At 35.1% G+C, this 9,901-nt stretch overlaps 1 long non-coding RNA gene across 1 annotated transcript; it reads right to left on the bottom strand.

Annotated features, from left to right (window-relative positions):
* Positions 1-2,056: 2,056 nt before the first annotated feature.
* Positions 2,057-9,346, bottom strand: LOC135155417 (uncharacterized). The gene is made up of 3 exons (XR_010294608.1): positions 9,303-9,346; positions 3,130-3,220; positions 2,057-2,252 (listed from the first exon to the last, which is right to left on the bottom strand). It is a non-coding gene; the product is annotated as an uncharacterized LOC135155417 (long non-coding RNA).
* Between the last annotated feature and the right edge of the window lie 555 nt (positions 9,347-9,901).

Genomic DNA, 9,901 nt, shown 5'->3' with positions numbered 1-9,901 from the left:
TAACAATGTATTTCAGTTTGAACGTTTCACTTACTGGTTTTGTAATTTGGTTCTTTCATTAAAAAAAAATACGACCTTTCTCTGCTGTTCTCCAGATCAGAATCACTAGAGGCATGTTTCACATCGCAGTGTAATCGTTAGTAATGATATAGTAAAAACAAATTCTGAATCCAACATTTCTTTAGAAAATAGGATTGGATTTAATTAGAACCTATTTATTTTCTGTAATTGATAGTGTGTTTTTTACGCTAAGCCTTTTCAATTATTGATAATGATCATTTAATTCCTTTTTTTGCAGGGGGGGGGGTAATCTAATTTCTTTGTGTTCACTCTTTTTAAGAGCACAGATAAGTGACATGTCATTACCAAACTTCATCAGTTTCAGGCAGGGCGGATCTAGGATTTTTCCAAAGGGGGGCACATTTTCCCAAAGAAAAATTTGACAAGCAAAAAAAAAGGGGGGTCTTCACTTCCAGAAGGGGGACACACTTTACATTACAATTTTTAATTTAGCCTGTCAGATTGGGGGGGGGGGGGCGCACTGATCGGCTTTGCCCCCCCCCCCCACACACTCTGATTGGCCTAATCTTTGTCTTTAAAAGTCATCTCTATTCATCTTATTCCTCTTCCCCACTCTTTATAAATTGTTTCTCCCTCATTTATCCCCGCCTCCTCTCAAAATAAATAAAGAATAAAATGGCCCTTTATGGTTTCTCCTTGTGGGTAAATTGTCAATTGGCTTTGTCCACTCTCTTGTGCACCCTATGTCCCTTCACATTATTATTATACATTATCTATTCTTTTAATCTCTCTTCAGCTCTCTCTTTGCCATATCGCACTCTCATTATTAAACCACACACACAACTCTTTCTCTTATATTTTCCACCTCTCAGCTCTTCTCGCAATTCATTAAAAAAAGAAAATACACTGGGTGATTCCAACTTTGGCGTTGGTGTTCGTAGCACAATTTAGTTCTTCCTTCCTCCAAAACCTAATGTGAGTTTACAAAAATAATCCAAATCACATTAATAGCTCAACATCAAGTGAGATGAATCTATGAATCAATTTGATCGTAATTTTTGTGCTGTGATGATGATGTAAAACTTGTAAGACGCCACACCAAAAGCTCAACAGCAAACTTGAAATCACCCATGTATCTTTCTCATTAAAAAAAATATATATATTTAGAAATTCTCTATCACATCTACATAACAGCCATGGATCAAAAAAAAATTAAGGGGGGGGGGGGGGTCTTTTGCCCTCCACCTTAAAGGTCCTGGTTCTCAAAAGGATTGTTTTCTATTTTATTTTCAAATTTATTCATTTTTTTTAAATATCTTTATATATTAATTATTATTTGTTATGTTTTTTAATGGGGGTGATTTTTACAGAGAAAACCTGCAACTACCACCCCCTCCAACCTTGATCCATGGCTGCAAAGTGTAGGTCTCATTACTCTTAAATTTATGCTGCTTGTTCACTATTGCTCGTCCATTAATTCTATTAGTACTTCCAGTGTCTCCTCAAATAACTTGATTCACCTAAACTCTCAGCTAAAAAGAATTATAGAAGACTTGTTAATTCAGTGACAATGACAAAATTATTATTTCAATTCATTTTATTCCAAATACATAAATCAGGTAACAATTATTTTCCTCTTGAGTTTAAAGATCAAATTTTGATCAGAGCTCGTTCCCATCTGCTTAAGATGAAATGGTGTGAAAGAGACTACTGTCCTCACAAACACAGATGCAATGTCACATGCCCCCCCCCCCCGAAATCATTGATCATTATTTTTGTTAAAAATTCTTCATTGCCAAAATTATTACACAATTTCATGTACATATTGTATTGCTGAATTTTTATTTATCATTCCTGTTATGTCATTGTAATAAATTTATTATTCTAAGTATTATTATTATAAACATTATCATTATCTACATCCATAATTGTAAAAACTACTGCTACAATCAGCAAGTATAATTACCCCTAAAATAACCCTATCCCTCTTAAATTGTTTATGGGTTTTGTTTGGTCAGTAGTGTAGGGGGGCGGGGGCGGTTACAATACTCTATTGTAAATACATGCAGTAATTCAGTTTGATATAGGATGTTTGGCATATTGTCAATGCATTATTCCCTAATTCTTCCTCCAGAAAATTATTATTGGAATTAAAAAGCAAACCCTTAATTTGGTCTTGTATTTCTTGAGTCTCTAAAACAGAGAATGTGAAGCAGAGTCATGTTCCATATCTGTTGAAAAAAAAAACACAAAAAACGACAGAAATGATAGCAATTCAATCAAGCCATCATAAAAAAAAAAAAAAAAAAAAATATGTATAAAAATTTAATGAAACCACAAGCCGAATGAGTCACCTTTACAAAATCTGGTGTGGATTGAAGAATTCATGAGTGGGTAGGAAGCAAATAAGTTGATTACATATGATTTTCCACTTGCTTAGCCTAGTATATTCTGATTTTCTTATTTAATTTTGACAAGCTAGATCTACCGGTAGGTGATATTAATTGTCCCCTGAAAACATGACAGGTGAAAATTAAAATGGAGCCTGTCAATACGACTCCAGCCTAGTCTCTGAGCTGATTTTATTTTCATTTAGTCAATACAACTTAGATCTTGGTCTACCATGTGAGCACCCCCCCCCAAAAAAAAAGGACAAACCTCACAAAACCCCAATTTAAGGTAAAAATATGTCATGAACACATAGTAATTATATACCACTAGAAAGAGTATATTCTCCCAAATAATTTGGTACCATATTCATATTTAGATAGTCATTATGTATTCTTTGCAGAGATGTAGATTTTGATTTGCACCGAAATAAGGCATGTCTAAAATTAATGACTCCAGATGCCAATGATGCCAAAATCTATGAATTAGCAAATTTTCAAAGAAATTGATTTGTGTATTGACACTAAAAAAAATTGACTAAACAATTATCTTGTAAATTATTGAACATGGGTATTGAAATCTGAAATGGATTTTAATATAACCCTTTTAGGACAATGAAATCATTGACATCTGGACTCATTTTTGGATAAAGTCATTTGGTCTGTAAATACATGAAGTCATTCAGTTTGATAGATAGGATGATTATTGTTTTTTTTATACCTTTTTGAATCAGGAGGGTCCTGCAGCTTAATTCGGTCTTGTAATCCTCGAGTCTCTAAAAGAGGATGTGAAGCAGCATCATGTTCTATGTCTGTTGAATAGAACAATACACAGACAGAAATGTCAGCAATACAAGCTATTGTAAAAAAAAAATAAAAACACATAACACTTGGACTATAGCGTATATATCTAGATCTAATCATAGACTCTGACGTACATAGATCTGGAACTAAATGTAAGTAGATCTAGTACTAGATCTACATCAAAAGTAGATTTAAATTTCTGTTAAACCTACCATTCTGCGAAATTTCAATGTTATTGAATCATACATGTGTTAGATCTAAACTAAAGCTGTCTTGACCCAGGGTTTTTAAAATGGTTTCATGCCATTTGCTCTGACGACAAATGCCCCGATGGAAAATCTACACGTTAGGCCAAACAAAAGCTAACCTCCAATAAATAAATCCTTAACTTAGACCCTGACACAGTGACTGAAATAATACTAGGCCTAGGGCTAGGCCTATATAGATTATACAGGAGGTCGCTTTGTTGTAGGCCTAAGTTTAGTCTAGGTCTATAGAGAATAGATAGGATAAGATGTAGAAAAGTTTTCTTTTAGCTTAGCCAAGACCTGTAGGCCTATTATTAACTTTCAAGTTTAGAAAAATAAAAAATAAACATGAAAAGAACTAGAAATAAGTTTGGACTTTGCCTTTGGGAAATGAAACATCTTTATAAAATTAAAAAATCAAGAACTAGGCTCCGGTCCTATTGATATGTGAATTCAAAGAAGGAACGGGTTAATGGAGTGAATGTCTTTCTATAGAGTCAATATGGATGCGCGATAGATCCCAGACAACGTCTAGCCTAAACGTTATAGGGACTATATCTAGTTCTTTCCTAACCCAGTGGTTGTTGTTGTTGTTCGGCCCGCGGGCCGGAGGCGAAATTATTTTTCCCACCGAGTTCTGGACCAACATATGAATATTCATGACTTGCGTCTTCGGATTAAGAGTACGCATGCGCGTGGACTCTGCCTCGACCAGTGATGGTCGTAAGCATTCACGTTCAGTTGCTCAGAATGAATATTAGCATCGTCAAATTACCGGTACTCTTACATAGTTACAAATGCCTTATATATATCCAATTCTTAAACACTTTTCAAACTAGCTGCCATTAATGGCAAGACATGTGCTAGGCTAGGGCTCGCTTAGGCTAGCGCATTAACTTTACCTCAAATCTGGACCTGTCTAATGCCTAGTACTAATCAGTGTTGTAGTGCCCTGGCCTTGAACATTAAAGCCTTGGCCTTGGCCTTGAGGATTTTGAGCCTTGATATTTGAAGGCATTTTCAAGGCATTTTCAAGGCATTTTGTATTATGTACTTTCATTTGTTTTAAAGGAATTATAAATGTTTCAGTTGTTTTTTTATATATTTAATGACACTAATAATCAATACTACCAGTCACCAGTAACATCAGCAGCAGCAGTAGTATATGTACTAGCAGTGTCATCAATTGTAATTGTCACCATTATCAAGAATTTTCAAACAAAGAATACATCAGTTATGAAAAATAGCATTATGTATTGGTAATGTGTTGTAATCATGACTAATGATGTTAATGACAGTAAATAATAATGATCAAGATCAAGATAATAGTGCTTTGATGACAAGAATAAATTTGACATCTGACTGCAATTTTGACAACAATATTCATACTTTAAACATAGCTAACTCTAACGCACGATAACAAGGTTGATTTCTATTCCATTAGGATTTTCCTTGTATTATTTTCTTTGGCCAACAAGAATGAAAAGATTTGGTAAACTTGAACACAGTCTTCAATTTTGTCATATCCAAATGGGTTATGTCAATGGCATGATGAGCCAGAAACTTTGAGGGGCCAAGTATGGCATATAGAGCAAAATTACTGTAAAAAAAAAGAAGAAAGCGATTGAAGCGAGCGAGTGAACAAAATTTGTCCCCCTCTTTCTATAGGAAAAGCTAATTTTGCGATAGATTGTTTAAAAAATAATATCACATTTACTCTATCTTTTCATTTCCCTTCCCCCTTATCTAAGTGTATTCTTGGTGGTGGAACTTCTTCTTCTCTCTATCTCTTTTCTAAATTGTATATTTGTTTTGGGTCAGATTGACAAAACAAAGGGGGAAAATGTTTACTTCTTTTTAATCATATATCGTTCAACAGTGAATTTCATTTCTCTACAGTTTCAAGGAAATAAACAACGTATTTGTTTTTGTGTCAATATGGTTTCAAGAAATAATGATTAATAAAAAAAAAGTAATTGAATAATTAATTATTATTAATATTATCAACAAGTATTAATAATTAATGATTGATTATCTATTTAAAGAAATAATTAAGATTTACCCTCTCCCAACTAAGGGTATGGGGTGCGCCCTGTTTACTTTATATCCTTTTGAATATAACTTTATTTTGTTAGTATTCTTTATTCTGTTTTTTTAAGGTAAAATAAGTGTAGAAGATACAAGAAATGAGAATTGAAATTTAAAAGTGGTTGTAAGCAGAAAAAAAAATGAAAGCTGACAAGAGTCCTAAAAATGACTCATTTTCAGTTTAAGCATTTAAAAATTTTAACTTGCGTTTTGTGCTCTCTAGCCCCCCCCCCCAAAAAAAAAAAAAATCTCTGTAGGATTTTTATTTCCAAATGAAATATGTCCTTTTTAAAAAAGAAATATACCTTCTTTAATAATAAAACATAATACATTTTAGGTTCGAAAATCACAGATTTTGAATCGTGCTTGCATCAATTATTGTTTAGTACAGTACTAATCCTGCTCATGGTTACAAAAATGTATAGAATGTTGCTTAATGGTTGGAATATCACAAATTTTTGGCTGGCTTCCTGCACTCGCATGAATTATTGTACTCGTTCTCTTCCCGTTCACAAAAAAAAATGCTTAGAGTGTCCAGTTTTCAGGTTGGAATATCACAAAATTTTGAGCTCGCGCTTTGCGCTCACACTTTTTATAAGGCTTATGAGATTATTTCATGTTTATGTTGTTTTATAAGAATAAAACAAAGAAGTGACTGATCGGGGAAAACATAGGTGAAATAATTTCGGGCCCCGTCCCCTATTGGCGAAAGTCCGATCCGCCCTCGTGACACATACACACCGGAAAAAATGGCCAGTGCCCCCCCCCCCCGAAAAAGCAAGGACCCCCCAGTGCCCCCCCCCCCATAAAAAAATCCTAGCTACGCCACTGCATTGCATGGAACGTATTATCACGTCAGGCACAAACTAACGTCAATGATCTTGATCCCCGTCTTCCCCCCGCCCCAAATTAAGGATTTCTTAGCTGAAAAAAAATTGACAAGCAAAAAAAAAAGATCTTCACGTTCAAAAGAGGGGACATAAGTCTTTTTTTGTTGCATTTTGACATTACAAATTATTGATTTGGCTTCTCAAAGGGGGGAGGGCACGTCCCCTGGATCAGTTGTAAATTGTCAGGGGGCAGTCTGCGCCCCCCCCCCCTTGGTACACTAGTTGTTCCATGCTGATACAGCGTAGATCAGAGTCTAGATCTAGAGACTAGACTAGAACTAAGATATTTTTTAGATCTAGGACTGGTTCTGTATACGGACTAGACATATTAAACCATGTTAAATAAAATCAAACGTAAAGTTCGAAATTTGGTTCGAAGTTTTAAATCATATGGCATTAGTCGGCTATTACTATTAGTATTAGGCATTAGACAGGTCCAGATTTGAGGTAAAGTTAATGCGTTAGCCTAAGCTAGCCCTAGCCTAGCACGGTTACACTTCGTAATTCCGAAGGTTCGTAATTCCGAAGGTTCGTAATTCCGAAACACGAAAATTGCCTTTACCTCGATGTTCGTTAATCCGAAAACGTAAAAGGGTTCGTTAATCCGAACATTTGTGGCGTTATTCCGAAGGTTCGTTATTCCGAAGGTTCGATAATCCGAAAACGAAATAAGGTTCGATGTACCGAAGGTTCGTTAATCCAAAAACGAAATAAGGTTCGTTGTTCCGAAGGTTCATTAATCCGAAAACGAAATAAGGTTCGTTGTTCCGAAGGTTTGTTAGTCCGAAAACGAAATAAGGTTCGTTAATCATTTCGTTTTCGGACTAACAAACCTTCGGAATTACGAATCTCATTTCGTTTTCGGATTAACGAACCTTCGGAATTACGAACCTCACTTCGTTTTCGGACTAAGGAACCTTCGGAATTACGAACCTCATTTCTTTTTCGGACTAACGAACCTTCGGAATTACGAACCTTCGGAAATACGAACCTTCGGAATAACGAACCTTCGGAATATCCGAACTTTCGGAATAACGAAGCTTCGGAATTACGAATGTATGCGGCCTAGGACATGTCTTGCCATCATTAATACTTGTTGATAATATTAATAATAATTAATTATTCAATTACTATTTTTTTATTAATCATTATTTCTTGAAAACCCTATTGACACAAAAACAAATACGTTGTTTATTTCCTTGAAACTGTAGAGAAATTAAATTCACTGTTGAACGATATATGATTAAAAAGAAGTAAACATTTCCCCCCTTTGTTTTGTCAATCTGACCCAAAACAAATATACAATTTAGAAAAGAGATAGAGAGAAGAAGAAGTTCCACCACCAAGAATACACTTAGATAAGGGGGGAAGGGAAAGGAAAAGATGGAGTAAATGTGATATTACTTTTTAAACAATCTATCGCAAAATTAGCTTTTCCTATAGAAAGAGGGGGACAAATTTTGTTCACTCGCTCGCTTCAATCGCTTTCTTCTTTTTTTTTGACAGAAATTTTGCTCTATATGCCATGCTTGGCCCCTCAAAGTTTCTGGCTCATCATGCCATTGACATAACCCATTTGGATATGACAAAATTGAAGACTGTGTTCAAGTTTACCAAATCTTTTCAGAATATCATGAAGACTTAAAACATTCTTGTTGGCCAAAGAAAATAATACAAGGAAAATCCTAATGGAATAGAAATCAACCTTGTTATCGTGCTTTAGAGTTAGCTATGTTTAAAGTACGAAAATTGTTGTCAAAATTGCAGTCAGATGTCAAATTTATTCTTGTCATCAAAGCACTATTATCTTGATCTTGATCATTATTATTTACTGTCATTATCATCATTAGTCATGATTACAACACATTACCAATACATAATGCTAATTTTCATAACTGATGTATTCTTTGTTTGAAAATTCTTGATAATGGTGACAATTACAATCGATGACACTGCTAGTACACTTACTACTGCTGCTGCTGCTAATGTTACTGGTGACTGGTAGTATTGACCATTATAGTGTCATTAAATATATAAAAAAAACTGAAACATTTATAATTACTTATAAAACAAATGAAAGTACATAATACAAAATGCCTTGAAAATGCCTTGAAAATGCCTTGAAATTTCAAGGCTCAAAATCCTCAAGGCCAAGGCCAAGGCATGAATGTTCAAGGCCAAGGAACTACAACACTGATTAGTACTAGGCATTAGACAGGTCCAGATTTGAGGTAAAGTTAATGCGCTAGCCTAAGCGAGCCCTAGCCTAGCACATGTCTTGCCATTAATGGCAGCTAGTTTGAAAAGTGTTTAAGAATTGGATATATATAAGGCATATGTAACTATGTAAGAGTACCGGTAATTTGACGATGCTAATATTCATTCTGAGCAACTGAACGTGAATGCTTACGACCAGCACTGGTCGAGGCAGAGTCCACGCGCATGCGTACTCTTAATCCGAAGACGCAAGTCATGAATATTCATATGTTGGTCCAGAACTCGGTGGGAAAAATAATTTCGCGGGCCGGAGCCCCGTGGGTTAGTTCTTTCCATGCCTGCCGAGATCTCGGTAGGCGTCGAAATTTCAGAGAAACTCTCGCCCAAAAGTCTGGCGTGATAATTAATACGAGGTCTCAAATGGTAGCAGATGGAGATTTACATGTAATCTAGCCTACATTTTTAGCTCACGACGATGGAAATAGTTTTGAGTTTTCGCAAGTCGTTTGCTTCCTAATTGTTCACTTTTTATAAACACAAATTAATTCATGTTGTACCCAGACTTCTCAAGATCCCATATAACATTAGATCTTTTGATTTATTTTTGTAAATGAATTAAAATTCAGCGTTAATCTGACAGTACTCACCGAAAATCTTTCAAGGATATAATCTTCTTCTGTGCGGGTGACGTCACCTTTCAGCCTTAATTAAGCCGAAGTGACGATAGGGGTCAAATTATGACGTATGAATTTCAATAGAAAAATACATTATTCATGAGGTAATGTCCAATCAAATCACAGTATCTTGCGAGTACGCAAAGAAAAAATAAATGATTCATTAGCAATATGCAAATGGGGGCTTAGGATTCGGTTCAAATGTCTCCCAGGAGGTGTGGCCGAAAGTGGTAAAAAATACGCTTATCACCATGGAGCTTCTATGGAGTATCTGTACGTTATATGCAAATGTTATTTAAATGAGGCTTTTCCGCGGGTGCTACCTTTCCGTCTATACGTATTTATTAGTCTATGGTTATGAGTTACATCGCGCGGAGTGATTGAAATACTGACATTAATTTATAAATTGTAGATCTGCCTGTTATCTGATGCCTTTGAGTTTTGAAATATTTTCGCCACCCCAGCAGCAGAAGCTGGCAAATCTGTCAAAGAGATTTGTATTTAAATGCAAATAACAACCATGAGGGAATGAGAAATTATATATGTTTTAAATTTTCTTTTTTAATCTAGTG

Source organism: Lytechinus pictus, chromosome 9, assembly GCF_037042905.1.
Source record: "Lytechinus pictus isolate F3 Inbred chromosome 9, Lp3.0, whole genome shotgun sequence".
Lineage (NCBI taxonomy): Eukaryota > Metazoa > Echinodermata > Echinoidea > Temnopleuroida > Toxopneustidae > Lytechinus > Lytechinus pictus.
The sequence above is the reverse complement of the archived record's forward strand: the minus strand, read 5'-3'. Positions and strand labels throughout refer to the sequence as shown.